We start from the raw sequence: 14,675 nt of genomic DNA, 5'->3' as shown, positions 1-14,675 counted from the left end.
CATGAAAATTAGTTAAATCTGTTTGCATTGTTAAAACTGCCATAGAGTAATCTATGGCATAGAGTAATCTATGTCAGTTTTAACAATGCAAACAGATTTACATAGTACCATTTTAGCATTCTATCAACATGACAACACGCTCATGTAACAGTTGTCACTTTACATGGTAATCATCTAGAAAGGTCACTAAATCTGTCATAGATGACCTCTCCAAACATCATCAAATAATTTAGTAGCATGCAGTCAATATAGAGCAAGAAACCAATTTACCTCCCATCCTTGACCCTCTGAACCAAGATCAGAATATAATTAATCCATTTTCAAAAGTATTACTATATTATCAACATCCCCAATATCCCTTCATCAAAACTGCAACAAAAGTGTAGGTCAAAATACAAAATTAGTAACTGCTGGCATGCAGAAATGTTGGCTAAGGAATTGCAGTTTGAGTCTCTCTCTGAGACTCTAATTCCATCTCCACTTCTGACATTCTCATGTTTACACATTGCTCATAATCCCGCATATGCTCTCTCATCATCCTGAAACCACATTCAATCTCTTCAACCCGATTTTGTAATATTCTGCATTTGTCCTATTTGCTTCGTTCTCCTCAGCAAGTCGTTCATACTTCTCATTTGACACTCCAGCCACTTTAGTAGATTCGGGCATAACAGAGTGGCCAAGTCCCCTGTTATACCTTAACCTATGTCCCAGTACCTCCCTGAATATGGTTGCTACTGCTTCATCTGTGTGAACATCTAGGTCTTTGGCATTCATCAATTGAACCATCTGATTCTGTGGCCAAAACAACTTAAACCATGAACATAATATAACCATAAAACTTGTCCACTAAGTTCCATACTTATGTGCTAACACTAGATAGTGAACTTTTCATACACTAAACAGTTAAGAATATAATGAATCAACCAGCTACTTATGAACAAACAAGGATCTACTCACATAATTGTCTTCCATAGTTGGTGTGATAAATCTCCCATTTTTATTCGACCAATGCACATCTTTGTAGAAATCAATTAGATTCTTGTCCTTCAACATGAACATATAGGCATACCAACCACATTAGCATAGTTTGGCAAATAAAATTTAATTTCCATAAAAAGTAACAACCTGGACATTATATAATCTCAATATCTTTCTTTCCATTAGTACAATAAACGAAGTCCTTCCACTTGTGTGGTTGACCCTTTGCTTACGCCTATTTTCTTTGTTTTGGCTGGACATTTTCTACAATAAAATAGAAAATTTAACAGCTTTTTTCAACCATACGTCGATTGCCATCAACAACAATTAATGGAACTTTCATTATTACTAAGGATGTGGGGAATATTATAGATAAACAATTTCCTTTTCTTATTTAAGTAGCCACTGATATTACCTTTTGACATATGAATTCTACAAGAAAAACAGCCACACATGCTTACCTTGAAATCATCACTCGCCCACTGATTGCATAATCACTCCCATAATGGCTTCTCTATCAACGCACCTCCATTAGCTACTGCCTCCTCATGTGATGCATAACTTAAGTATTTTTTGTGTAGCTTATAATGAAGTGCGTCATTTGCACTAGATAGTTGACTTGTGATTGTCCGACGATGATTTTTCTTAGTCCAATCTAAGACAAAGTTAGCCTATGATCAATGCCATAGTGTTAACAAACCCATGGACCATTATATATATAAAGAAAACTAATTCAATACTGGTTGTGTTAGAAACTCAATACATGTACTAAAACTGATGATGAAACACATTGAATTATTTATCTCAGCCGTGAATATTGGATTTACTGATCTTGCTAAGATTATGTGAAATAACTCATGCAAGAAAAAATCATCAACAAGCTTACATTGTGTCACATGATCTAACAATCTGACACAATGTGTTTTAGAGGCAAAAATATATTTAAATTAGCTTGTGACATTCAAATTGTGTTTTAAAATTCAGTGCATTGTTAAAAATTTAGTCCCCATGAATTTTGGATTTACTGTCTTTCTAAGATTATGTGAATTTACACATGCAAGCTGCAAGAATCATCAAGAAGCTAAAATTGTACACAGAGTACTAACAACATAGCCAGATTGTATTTTACAAGCTAATATATATTTAGATTAGCTTGTAATATTCATAGTTTGTGTTTTAAAATTCAGTGCATTGTTAAAAATTCAGTCCCCATGAATTTTGGATTTACTGTCTTTCTAAGATTATGTGAATTTACTCCTGCAAGCTGCAAGAATCATCAACAAGCTAACATTGTACACATAGTAATAACAACATAAGCAGATTGCGTTTTACAAGCTAATATATATTTAGATTAGCTTGTAACATTCATAGTTTGTGTTTTAAAATTTAGTGCATTGTTAAAAATTCAGTCCCCATGAATTTTGGATTTACTGTCTTTCAAAGATTATGTGAATTTACTCATACAAGTTGCAAAAATCATCAACAAGCTAACATTGTACACAGAGTACTAACAACATAGGCAGATTGTGTTTTACAAGTTAATATATATTTATATTAGTTTGCAACATTCATAGTGTGTGTTTTAAAATTTAGTGCATTCTTAAAAATTTAGTCCTCATGAATTTTGGATTTACTGTCTTTATAAGATTATGTGAATTTACTCATGCAAGCAGCAAGAATCATCAACAAGCTAACATTGTACACAAAGTACTAACAATATAGGCAGATTGTATTTTACAAGCTAATATATATTTAGATTAGCTTGTAACATTCATAGTTTGTGTTTTAAAATTCAGTGCATTAATTCTGTCGCCATGAATTTTGGATTTACTTTCTTTCTAAGATTATGTGAATTTACTCATGCAAGCTGCAAGAATCATCAACAAGCTAACATTGTACACAGAGTACTAACAACATAGGCAGGTTGTGTTTTACAAACTATTATATATTTAGATTAGCTTGTAATATTCATAGTTTGTATTTTAAAATTCAGTGCACTGTTTATATTTCAATCCCCATGAATTTTGGATTTACTGTATTTCTAAGATTATGTGAATTTAGTCATGCAAGCTACAAGAATCATGAACAAGTTAGCATTGTACACAGAGTACTAACAACATAGGCAGATTGTATTTTACAAGCTAATATATATTAGCTTGTAACATTCATAGTTTGTGTTTTAAAATTTAGTGCATTAATTCAGTCCTCATGAATTTTGGATTTACTTTCTTTCTAAGATTATGTGAATTTACTCATGCAAGTTGCAAGAATCATCAAGCTAACATTGTACACAGAGTACTAACAACATAGGCAGGTTGTGTTTTACAAATTATTATATATTTAGATTAGCTTGTAACATTCATAGTTTGTATTTTAAAATTCAGTGTACTGTTTATATTTCAATCCCCATGAATTTTGGATTTACTGTCTTTCTAAGATTATGTGAATTTACTCATGCAAGCTGCAAGAATCATCAACAAGTTAACATTGTACACAGAGTACTAACAACATAGGCAAATTGTGTTCTACAAGCTAATATATATTTAGATTAGCTTGTAACATTCATAGTTTGTGTTTTAAAATTTAGTGCACTATTTATACTTCAATCCCTATGAAATTTTTCACACATGAAAACTGCATATTGTGTTTGACTAGCTAATATATATTTAGCTTTTTAACTACTTATTCAACTAGTACTGAAAAATGTATATCAATAATTCAAGATGGAAAGCCATACTCGAACATGTTCAACAAGTTCCTCTTTCTCTTTTTCATCCACGACACTCCAGCTAACATGCCTCATTTCAGCATTGTGATTCACGATCCATGTCACTCTTGTTGTGTAGACTGTTCTGTTGTTGCATGATGGGCCTATCTTGCCATCTTTTATCTCAAGTGGTATCTTCCCTTACTTTCTAATCCTCTCAAACTCTGTCCCCTTCGCTACACCTCTACCACATGTACTAGTGTTTTGTACTAACCCAGAAACACAAACAGTAAGACCACTATGTATAAATCTTATCCTAAGGTGTTTATCATGAATAGGAAATTGGATGTGGAAAAGAAGGAAACTTACCCTCAACTGTTGTATTCACCTCTGCAGGAGTACTAGGTGGAAAAGATGAAGGTACTTCATCTGGAGAGTGGAGTCATCAGAGTCCACGGCAGCTTCATCCCTCAAAGTCCAGGCTGCTGATTCAAGCTGTGGGTGTCGTCTTGTTGGAGGCAAAACCTGTCTCCTTGGTCTAGTAGCTATTCCTCGCTCTCTCCCTGTCTTTGATTGAATCATTATAACTGCATGTACATAATTTGGTTCCTCCAATAAGCTCATATAAACTCTTAATACTGAAGTTGTGAGGTTGAATAGCAGTATACATAGTTTAACAAAAATAATACTTTAACAACATCCTACTAGTATAAACATTGCTGGAAATGTACTATATGAAGTTGTGGAAAACCATTCAACCAAAAAAAGCCCTACTAAGTTGATGTTGTTGACAAAATGGTTAACCTTGAGAATATACACCCTTAGAGTTGATTTCTGATGAAGGAGCAAGAGGTGTGAAGCAGAAATATTATTCAGCAGTCAACTGGTTCAGCAAGAGGTGTGCAACAGAAATATTCAGCAGTCATAAACTGGTTCAACAAGAGGTGTACAACAGAAATATTCAGCATTACAAATAAGAGGACCTCTTTCTCCTATGACTTTCATTGCATCAATTACAATGAAATTCCCACCTAGCTTGAACCTCCTCCAACGCAGGTGCAGCTGGTTCTATCTAGGAAAGCATGGTCGTGATGTACGTTACTCTGGGATCTTATGTGACTATACTGACTCCAATACTTGACAGTAGCATGGGCATTTGTACTAATTGGTGTAACAAGTCTAGAAAGTCCTTGTTAAAGCCTTGTTGCAGAACACTTGGCATTGCTGGGGAATACACGTGTATGCATGCCTTTTTGTAGTGGACCTAACAATTAGCTAACTTTTGTAAGATATGTAGGCACATTCACCATTTTAATGATATATAGATTCTATATATATATATATAAATGTGAATGACAGGTGGATGTTATTACTAGTACCGTGTATCATTTGTCAAAGGTGCTTTGTATGGACTTTTTTTATAAAAAACACGTGTAGCATGCATATTCATGTATTAAATTAACATACTCATCAAACAAAGGTTGTATAATCATATTAAATGACATACAGTAAAGGAACTCCTGTTTACTACTGTAGTTCTCCTGATATCTAAATAAAAGCTTATGTAATTGCTTGATTATTAAATTCAATTGTATTGTATTTGAATTCAAAATTCCTCAGTAATCATTTAGAATATTGAGACAAAATAGGTAAGAAAAATGAGAAATAACTCAAGTTAATATCATGAAATTCAGGTTGGTCGAATATACATACTCCTCCTAAATGCATGCCTTTACTATGCAGATAATGTGCAAGTAAAAAACACAGGCTGGGCTGAATTTGTGCAAACATCTAATCTGGATACTGGTAGGCTAGAAAATCAATTTATTGCAGATACTTTGGAGGTTCCAGTAATTAAGTTTATATATATATATATATATATATATGTGTGTGTGTGTGTGTGTGTGAAGCAGTCAAGCAAAATTAATGGTACTGGAAATTGGAAAGAAGTTGCAACTTATAATTATGGGTTTCATCATAAGAAAAAAGGCAAAAAATAAAGACACAACTATAACACCCCAAACCCGGGTGGCTTGGATAATTTCTACTTGTCACTCATAAACATATCTCCCAATACATCCAAAGAATAAACTCCAAAAACTTCATAAATGAAATCAATCTCAAATCTTCTCAATAATCTCATTACAAACTCCACACAATCTTTAATGCAATAAAGATAAATCAAAGGGGTCCATAACTTCCCGATAATCATAACAATCCAATTAAATATTTCATAAATCTTACTAAACTCAAGACATAAATAAAACCCAAAGATATTAAAACTAAGAACACCAGAAGTCCTTCTTCTACCAACATCTCCTCAGCTTAGACACAAACAACATTCTAATCCAGGTCCTCATTTGGACTCACCACATCATCTGAAAAATATTATAGTGATAAGGGGTGAGTCATCAACAACTCAGTAAGCAGAAATCAAATGCTAGCGTGCAAACATGAGCATTAATCAAGGAGAGTATGCAGAACAAAATATTTTTCCAGAGTTATCATGCAGAATAGAACATATTTTCAAAATAACAGAGCGATGGTTTTAAAACAAGTAAAACCCATGGTACTTTGGCATAACATAAACTGAGTATCATCGTCAAATCAAAACAGAGCAGAGACCATGTTTCACCCCCGTGGTAGGGTTGTCCTAACCCCGGTGGCCAAACCAGGCAGAGACAGAGGTGAAATCTTTCCTTTATTCTTCTCGGAGCCCCGAGTGTGCACACAGGAAAGACCACAATAAAACCACTTTGTTTCCAAAGTGGGTGCACTCAGAGACAGAGAAGTTGGTACCAACCCAAACAGAGCAGAGCATAACAGAGCAGAGCAGAGCAAAGCAGAGACAGAGTCAGATACGAAAACCAGTACACCATGCCAAAGGTTTTCAGATGTTATAACAAAATAATACAGAGTACCAAAACAGAATCAGACAGTTATACACGCTGAACACAAAAGCCAAAAACATCTTTCTAAATAAATGCACAACTTTTCATATCCTCAATATCGCTATTTTTCCAGATTTCAGAAAACACATGACAGAATTTAGCTCATGTCTACACAATGCATGCCAAAACATATTTTTTTCCTTTTTCACACAGATTTCATGAATAATGCAGATGAGTGACCGAGGTTGATCTTTATTTTCACAAGTTCCCAACATAACACTAAATATGCAAGTTGTTCATAAAATCAGCCTCAGTCTTATTAACTTGTATAAAACCTAGCATAGGAACCTCACTTACCTGACTCCTGCAGCGTATTATCTACGACTTGAATACGGTCTCTATCCGTCTCGCCACCTATTCATAAGATAATATAAACTAAATATTAAAGTCCAACAATACACCATTGGTCTTAAACAACTCAAGACTCAAACTCTAGACCATAATTCAACGAGTTTAATCAAACTTAACTAGCCAAATAACAATCCGGACAGCCCACACTTCGACCCAAAATATTCTATACTAAACTCAGTATGTTGGTTATAAGTGGAGACTGATTTGGAACTAAAAGAAATGTTTGCTGAAAGTTGGCTTGACAGTTGGCTCGAGCCAAGTTCGCTCGACAGACCGCTCGAGCGAAGGCAAGTCAGAGAGGTTCGCTCGACTCTCGCTCGACACTCCGCTAGAGCGAATGCAAGTCAGAGAGGTTCGCTCGACAGTCCGCTCAAGCCAATGCTCATTTGGCTGTTCGCTTGAAAAGCGCTCGACAGTCCCCTCGAGCGAAGTACGCAGATTTTGCCAACATAACCAGTTTACACTACACAAAGCACTCTTCTTTCCATTCCAAACTCCATAACATAAAGTATAAACTAATACTTCCAAATATTTTCTCAACCACCAGTCCAACAATTCCACTACAATGAAACTTCAAATAATCCAAACCTAGGAAAAAACACCAACCCGAAATACTCACCACGCAACAACCAGAAAAACTCACAAAAAGCTACTCAATCTCACAGCCAAAACAGATACTGCATCAAAATGAAGATAAACCAAACCCAAAACTAAGAAGCAGAAATCGCACGGCTACAGAAGGAGAAACCGAAACTTGGATGAGAAAGAAACCCTTACCAGTCGAAAATGGAGGGAAAACAGAGTGTAGCAGACGGCAACACTCGGGAAACCAGTAGCAACGCAGCAACAGAAATCCACGTGAGGAGGTCTAGGGCATGGGATTCGGAAACTCAAACTAATGCCAACAACAAGAAATGAAGTTGAAACTGAAAGGAAAAAGGAAAGAAACGTGGGACGGAGAGAGTTACGGAGAAAGAAAAGAAAGAACTAAACAGAGTAACTGCAATGCCGAAAGAGAAGGAAAAGAAATCGGGGGAGGGAAAAAGAAAAGCTTACCCCTCCAAACAACGTCGTTCGCCCACCGAAAATGTAAGGGCTAGGCCCTCAAGCACAGACCGGCTTCACAACCCACTGGGCCTTACATCCACCCTCCCTTACAAAAATTCCGTCCTCGAAATTTGCTATAAGCTATAATAATTTCCTTCGAACAAATGAGGGTACTTTACTCGCATCTCTTCCTCGAATTCCCAAGATGCTTCATTGTTAGCATGATTATTCCACAATACTTTAACCAAAGAAATAGTTCGATTCCGCAACACTTGCTCTTTCCTGTCCAGAATCCGAAATGGTTCCTCGGTGTAGGTTATGTCCTCTTGAATCTGCAAGGGTTCATGATCTATGATGTGAGTGGGGTCATGGATATACTTTCTCAACATGGACACGTGGAACACATTATGCACTCCCGAGAACGCCGGTGGTAGAGCCACCCTGTACGCCACCGGTCCAAACCGATCAAGAATCTCAAACGGCCCAATGTATCTAGGACTCAACTTACCTTTCTTTCCGAATCTCATAACTCCTTTCATTGGTGAAATTCTCAAGAATACCTTATCTTCCATCGCAAACTCTAACTGACGGCGGCGTTTATCTGCATAGCTCTTCTGTCGGCTTTGAGCTGCTTTCATTCTAGCCCGAATGATATCTATCTTTTCGGTGGTCTGCTGAATAATTTCTGGCCCTAGAAGTTTCCTTTCACCTACTTCATCCCAATACAATGGAGACCTACATCTCCTGCCATACAAAACCTCGTAAGGTGCCATCCCAATGCTAGCCTGGAAGCTATTATTATATGCAAACTCAACCAATGGTAAATGTTGCATCCAAGATCCCTTGAAATCCATCAAGCATGCCCTCAACATGTCTTCTAAAATCTGAATAGTTCTTTCTGACTGTCCATCTGTCTGAGGATGAAAAGCAGTACTGAAACTTAGCTGAGTACCCATTGCCTCTTGTAAGCTTCGCCAGAACTTCGAGGTAAAACGAGGATCTCTACCCGACACAATGGATACCGGTACTCCATGCAACCTCACTATCTCTCGCACATACAGTTCAACTAGTTTCTCTAGTTTATCAGAAACTTTAATGGGCACAAAACGGGCGGTCTTCGATAAGCGTCCACGATCACCCATATAGCATCTTGCCCGCTTACGGTCTTTGGTAGACCTGTCACAAAATCCATGGAGATATGTTCCCATTTCCACTCTGGAATCTGAAGTGGCTGTAATAATCCTGTAGGTCTCTGATGTTCCACCTTCACTTGTTGGCAAGTCAGGCATTGTTCTACGAATTTAGCAATTTCCCTTTTCATGCCATTCCACCAAAAGGACTCTCTCAAATCCCGATACATCTTGGTACTCCCTGGGTGAACAGTGTACAAAGAACGGTGTGCCTCTTCAAGAATCAACCTTTTTAGTTCATCCTCAGCAGGTATGCATACTCTACTCCTAAACCTCAAAACTCCATCCTTGGAAATACAAAATCAGGTTTGTCCCCGCTTCCGATCTCTTCCCTTAGCTTCACCAACTCTGAGTCCACTTTCTGAGCATCTTTGATTCTATCTATCAAAGCAGGTTGAACCAGTAAACTGGCCATGACAGCACTTGTATCACTAGAAAAGACTTCAATACCGGCTCTTTCTAAATCCATCAACAACCTATGCTGAGTAGTAATAGCTGCAATTGTCGGTCCCACTGACTTCCTACTTAGAGCGTCGGCTACAACATTAGCTTTGCCTGGGTGATAATTAATGGTGCAATCATAATCCTTGATCAACTCAAGCCACCTCCTTTGTCTCATGTTTAATTCTTTTTGGGTAAATAAATACTTCAAGCTCTTGTGATCCGTATAAATTTCGCACTTTTCTCCATACAAGTAATGTCTCCAAAGCTTAAGTGCAAAAATGACTGCCGCGAGTTCCAGATCATGAGTGGGATAATTCTGCTCATACACTTTCAGTTGGCGTGAGGCATAAGCTATAACCTTCCCATGTTGCATCAGTACACACCCCAAACCAAGCCTAGAAGCATAGCTATAGACAACAAATCCGCCTCTAGCTGTGGGAACTGTTAACCCCGGGGCTGACACTAATCTCTGTTTCAACTCTTGGAAGCTTTCTTCACACTTTGCTGTCCATTCAAACGTATTATTTTTCCTAGTGAGTGCAATGAGAGGAACTGCTATCTTGGAAAACCCATCAATGAATCGACGGTAATACCCCGCCAATCCCAAAAAGCTTCTAACCTCATGAACATTCCTCGGTGCCGATCAATTAACCACGGCGTCCACTTTTCCTGGGTCCACTGAAATACCATCCTTCGAAACTACATGCCCCAGAAACGTGATTGAATCAAGCCAAAATTCACACTTCTTCAACTTAGCAAACAGCTGTTTGTCTCTGAGTGTCCCAAGTACCAACTTCAAATGTTCTTCATGCTCGGTCTCGCTTTTGGAGTATATCAGTATATCATCAATAAAGACAACCACAAACTTATCCAAAAACTCATGGAACACCCTGTTCATCAAGTCCATAAATACGGCTGGGGCGTTAGTCAGGCCAAAAGGCATGACCAAAAACTCATAATGGCCATAACGGGTTCTGAACGCCGTCTTAGCCACGTCTTCAGCTCTGATCTTCAACTGGTGGTAACTTGATGGAAGATCAATCTTCAAAAATACTTGAGCACCCTGAAGCTGATCAAACAAATCCTCTATACGGGTAGTGGGTACTTATTCTTTATGGTCACCCGATTAAGTTCCCTATAATCGATACACATTCTCATCGATCCATCCTTCTTCTTCACAAAAAGAATTGGAGCTCCCTAAGGTGAAACACTGGGCCTGATGAAACCCTTATCTAACAAATCATGCAACTGCTCTTTGAGTTCCGCTAATTCAGATGGCGCCATGCGATAAGGTGCTTTCGAGAGGGGTGCCGTGCCTGGAACTAACTCAACAGCAAACTCTACCTCCCGCTCGGGTAGAAGTCTTGATAAATCTTCAGGGAAGACCTCTGGATAATCTCTCACAACAGGTATCTGTTCCAACATCACTTCCCCCTTTGGCGCTTTTACCACACAGGCTAGGAATCCCTGACAACCATCATGCAACAGTTTTCCAACCTGAATGGCAGAAATGATGGGTGGAGTCAACCTCACTTTTGACCCTGTGAACTGAAATTCACCTTCATTAGGGGGTCTGAATACCACTTCATTTTTAGCACAATCAATACTGGCGTGATAGAAAGCCAGCCAATCCATACCCAAAATTACATCAAACCCAACCATGTGGAAAACTATTAAATCTGCTGGGATCTGTCTTCCCTCTATAGAAAGAGGGCATCCAGGTAAAATCTCACTACAGACTACAGAATTTCCTGTTGGGGTCGCAACCACTAACTTGTTCCTCAACCTTTCAGTATCCAAAGTGCAAAATCTAGAGTACGCCGTGGAAACAAAAGAATGTGTTGCTCCCGAGTCAAATAACACAAAAGCATTATTAGAAAACAGAGAAAGAGTACCTGTGATCACATTCAAACTCATCCATGAACCAAGAATATTCAAAGTCTTAACCAGAATCAATCAAAGAAAAGAAAATAGTAGAAACTATAAATCCTTAAAGTAAAACCAAAGAGTCATACCAGTGATCACATCATTCCTACCCTCAACTTCTCCAGGTGTTAGTGCAAAGACTCGAGCAGGTGCAGTAGGACGTTGATTGCTGCCCCGGGCCGATACTTCATTCCTCTGAGGTGGCGGTATGAATGTCTAGTTGCTCCTATTTTGCATTGGGCAATCCCTGATGTAGTGTCCTGTTTTGCCACAACGAAAACACAATCCCGCCCCTTTTCTGCACTCTCCGGAGTGCACTTGATTGCATGTCCTACACTGGTAGGGCTGTTGATTACTCTGAACCAGCCTTTTTCCCGAACTACTACCTTCATTCCTCTTTTTCCATGGTCCCTGATCCATGCCAGACTGGTACCCAGTAGGAGTAGTCCTTTTCCTCTGTTCATGCATTGCAGCGCTTCTTTGAAGGGTTCTTTCAAAAACTGTTGCTTTATCCACCAATTCTGAGAAGTTCCGAATCTGGAAACCCACCACACGCACATACAGTTTCTCATTCAGTCCTTGCTCAAATTTGCGTGCCTTCTTTTCCTCATCGGGAATCAAATAAGTAGCAAAACGGGATAACTCAGTAAACCTAGCAGCATACTGATGTACCGTCATTGTTCCCTGAACCAAGGTGGCAAATTCCATAGCCTTGTCCTCACAGAAAGAGCTAGGGAAGAAGCGCTCAAGAAAGATCTGCTTGAAGTGCAGCCAACTGACTATCTCTGTCCCCTCTACTTCCCTGATAGATCTTTCAGAGATCCACCACCTCTTCGCTTCCCCAGTAAGCTTGAATGTGGCGTACGCCACTTTTTGCTCCTCAGTACAAGTTAGGACTCGCAAAATCTCCTCAATGTCCTGAATCCAATCCTCCGCCAAAGTTGGATCGCCCCTCCCATCAAATAAAGGAGGGTGCATACGATTGAATTGCTCAACAGTACAACCCCCTTCATTGAAATTACGCTGGCGACCCGTGGGATTCTGCACAAGGTCATCAATTAACTGATGTGCAGCTGCTCGTAATACGTCGGAAGCACTCGGGTTTGCTTCCCTTTCGTTCTCGATCGCATTCAGATCCGACATGCTTCGTTCTCTTCGACGAGGTGGCATCCTGACAAAATAACTAGAATTTTTAAAAATCGCTTCTAAAATAGAATTTATAAGAACATAGAAAATTAGTGGTATTTGTAAAAACAAAACGTATATATATTAGAATTCAAAAATATAAGAATATCTATAACAGAGACAAAAGAGGAACGCACAACGGTAGTAATAGTCAATCTCTCCAAAATTTAACATCTTACTCCATCTGAGTATTTAAGAAGGCTCTGCCACTAAACTAAACCTTAATCAACATGAATGTAGTTCATAGACCTATGAAATACCACACTTCATAGTTATTTGCAAAGCCTGCGAATTCTAAGACTTCTCACTTCAACAATATTCAATCCTATGCACCCACAGAAATCTAAACCTCCTAGGTTTATAGTATGCAGAATTCTAACCTGTCTCTGATACCCAATGTAACACCCCAAACCCGGGTGGCTTGGAGAATTTCTACTTGTCACTCATAAACATATCTCCCAATACATCCAAAGAATAAACTCCAAAAACTTCATAAATGAAATCAATCTCAAATCTTCTCAATAATCTCATTACAAACTCCACACAATCTTTAATGCAATAAAGATAAATCAAAGGGGTCCATAACTTCCCGATAATCATAACAATCCAATTAAATATTTCATAAATCTTACTAAACTCAAGACATATATAAAACCCAAAGATATTAAAACTATGAACACCATAAGTCCTTCTTCTACCAACATCTCCTCAGCTTAGACACAAACAGCATTCTAATCCAGGTCCTCATTTGGACTCACCACATCATCTGAAAAATATTATAGTGATAGGGGGTGAGTCATCAACAACTCAGTAAGCAGAAATCATATGGTAGCGTGCAAACATGAGCATTTATCAAGGAGAGTATCCAGAACAAAATATTTTTCCAGAGTTATCATGCAGAACAAAACATATTTTCAAAATAACAGAGCGATGGTTTTAAAACAAGTAAAACCCATGGTACTTTGGCATAACATAAACTGAGTATCATCGTCAAATCAAAACAGAGCATCAAACAGAGCAGAGACCATGTTTCACCCCCGTGGTAGGGTTGTGCTAACCCCGGTGGCCAAACCAGGCAGAGACAGAGGTGAAATCTTTCCTTTATTCTTCTCGGAGTCCCGAGTGTGCACACAGGAAAGACCACAATAAAACCACTTTGTTTCCAAAGTGGGTGCACTCAGAGACAGAGAAGTTGGTACCAACCCAAACAGAGCAGAGCATAACAGAGCAGAGCAGAGCAAAGTAGAGACAGAGTCAGATACAAAAACCAGTACACCATGCCAAAGGTTTTCAGATGTTATAACAAAATAATACAGAGTACCAAAACAGAATCAGACAGTTATACACGCTGAACACAAAAGCCAGAACATCTTTCTAAATAAATGCACAACTTTTCATATCCTCAATATCGCTCTTTTTCCAGATTTCAGAAAACACATGACAGAATTTAGCTCATGTCTACACAATGCATGCCAAAACATATTTTTTTCCTTTTTCACACAGATTTCATGAATAATGCAGATGAGTGACCGAGATTGATCTTTATTTTCACAAGTTCCCAACATAACACAAAATATGCAAGTTTTTCATAAAATCAGCCTCAGTCTTATTAACTTGTATAAAACCTAGCATAGGAACCCCACTTACCTGACTCCTGCAGCGTATTATCTAGGACTTGAATACGGTCTCTATCCGTCTCGCCACCTATTCATAAGATAATATAAACTAAATATTAAAGTCCAACAATACACCATTGGTCTTAAACAACTCAAGACTCAAACTCTAGACCATAATTCAACGAGTTTAATCAAACTTAACTAGCCAAATAACAATCCGGACAGCCCACACTTCGACCCAAAATATTCTATACTAAACTCAGTATGTTGGTTATAA

This window comes from Juglans microcarpa x Juglans regia, chromosome 5S (genome assembly GCF_004785595.1).
Source record: "Juglans microcarpa x Juglans regia isolate MS1-56 chromosome 5S, Jm3101_v1.0, whole genome shotgun sequence".
Classification (NCBI taxonomy): domain Eukaryota; kingdom Viridiplantae; phylum Streptophyta; class Magnoliopsida; order Fagales; family Juglandaceae; genus Juglans; species Juglans microcarpa x Juglans regia.
Note: the sequence above shows the minus strand (reverse complement) of the source record.